The sequence below is a fragment of the Gossypium arboreum genome, chromosome 4, assembly GCF_025698485.1.
Source record: "Gossypium arboreum isolate Shixiya-1 chromosome 4, ASM2569848v2, whole genome shotgun sequence".
NCBI classification, from domain to species: Eukaryota; Viridiplantae; Streptophyta; class Magnoliopsida; order Malvales; family Malvaceae; genus Gossypium; species Gossypium arboreum.
Genome location: NC_069073.1, coordinates 73,152,203 through 73,154,341, shown reverse-complemented (window position 1 = coordinate 73,154,341; position 2,139 = coordinate 73,152,203). Strand labels below are relative to the sequence as shown.

The window sequence follows — 2,139 nt, the reverse complement described above, 5'->3', positions numbered from 1 at the left end:
GCAAGGTATGGTAAAACATCCAGGATCCTTCAACTTTGGGGGTAGTTTGTTTTGAAGATATGCACTGCATTCCTCCGTCAGAGCTACCATCTCAAATTCTCTTAGTCGTTGTTTTTTGGACAGGATATCCTTCATGAATTTGACGTAGTTCGGTATTTGCTCAAGTGATTCAACCAACGGGATGTTGATATAAAGTTGCTTGAATACATTTAGGAACTTCTTGAATTGAATCTCCTGCTTCTACTTTTAAAGTCTTTGAGGATAGGGTGGTGGTGGTTTTTTTACTGAAACTGGTTGATTCATCTTCTGTGGCAATTCTGCATCTAACGGAGTTATTAGTTGATCAGAATTAACTGGTTCTGAAATTACCTTGTCGGGTTTTGCAGAGTCTGGTTCTTGTGAGACTGGAATTTCAACACTCGCTTGAACTTCCTCTAAATCTTGAGCGTTAGCTTGCTCCTTTTCAGCTTCAATGGTGTTGGGTTCCACTGTCTTTCTAGTCCTCAATGCCAATGCTTTGCAATGTTCCTTCCCCAGATTCCTCGGATTCTCCGTATCACTAGGTAAAGCACCTGGTGGTCAGTTTCTGAATTTAGTTGCAAGCTGACCCATTTGGTTTTCTAGGTTCTTCAATGTAGCTGCTTGGCTTTGGATTAAGGCATCATTCTTAGCCATGTATGCCTTCAACAAATTTTCTAAGTCATTGGATGGTTTAGCTTGAGTTGGTTTCTGAACTTGTTAGGGAAAACTAGGTGGCTGGGTCAATCTAGGTTGGGCGTAAGTGTTACTGGTTCCAATCCCTTGGTTACTCCAGGAAAAATTGGGGTGATTTCTCTACGATGGGTTATAAAAATTGTATTGCAGTCCTTGCCTTCCTCGATTTTGGTTTTGGTTACCTATGTAGTACATGGATTCTGGGTTTGATGGACACTCTTCAAACAAATGTCCTTCCCCAGAATAGACACAGGCTATCTTTTCAAATTGGGTTGGTGGCTGTGCTGCAAAACTGTTAGACCCATTAGCAATAAGAGTTTTTAACATTGAGGATATTTATGATACCTGAGATGTGAGTGAAGTAAGAATGTCTACTTCATGTATTCCAGCAACTCGTCTTCTTGACGCTGCTCGATTGGTTGGCCATTGGTAATTGTTGCTAGCAATCCTCTCAATGATTTCATAAGCTTATTATAAGGCTTAGAAAGGATATCACTATTAGTAGAAGCACCTACTACCATCCTTGCGTGAGCATTGAGACCACAATAAAATGTATCAAGTTGGATGCAATGTGGGATTCCATGATGAGGGCACTTCCAAAATAACTCTTTGTACCTTTCCCATGCCTCATACAAGGACTCATCATCCATTTGTTGGAAAGTAGTGATCTCGTTCCTCAACTTAGCATTCTTGCTAGGCGGGAAATACTTCATAAGGAATCTTTCTACTAACTCTTTCCATGTGGAAATTGAGTTTGGTGGCAATGAGTTCAACCAGGGTCGAGCTCTGTCCCTTAGTGAATACGGGAACAGCTTCAATCGTAATTCATCTTCGAGTACTCCAGCTAACTTGAAAGAATCGCTCACCTCCATAAATAGTCTTAAGTGTAGGTGAGGATCTTCGGTAGGCATTCCACTAAATTGACCCACTCTCTGAAACATCTGGAACATGATTGGCTTCAGCTCGAATTGTTGTGCCTCAATTTTGGGTCTTCTAATACCCAAATTAAGATCATCAAATACTGGCACAACATACTGTCGTAAAGCTCTATCTTTATTATTAGCAATAAGGATAGGATTTTGAGTAGGGTTTGCTCCATTTCCTTGATTCAAATTTCCAAGGTTCATTTCTTTGATCCTTCTCTGATTCGCTTGTCTTCTTCGTTCTCGAAAAATTCTTTCTATCTTAGGGTCTATAAGGAGTAGGTCAATAATTCGGTCAAGACTCACAAACACCTGAAATAATCACAGACAAATTAATTAAGTTAAAAATTAAATAGAAAATTAAAACAAAATGTAAAACTAACAAATTCACAAATAATGACTTTTTAAAACAGTCCCCGGCAAAGGCGCCAAAAACTTAGAATGACGGAAATGTGCAAGTGTACACAATTGCAACAAGTAATAAAGTGACAAATAAATCTTC

General features: G+C 39.3%; 1 non-coding gene across 1 annotated transcript; it reads left to right on the top strand.

Annotated features, from left to right (window-relative positions):
- Nucleotides 1–1,290: 1,290 nt before the first annotated feature.
- On the top strand, nt 1,291–1,397 carry LOC128292454 (small nucleolar RNA R71). Its single transcript, XR_008282439.1, has one exon. It is a non-coding gene; the product is annotated as a small nucleolar RNA R71 (small nucleolar RNA).
- Nucleotides 1,398–2,139: the final 742 nt, after the last annotated feature.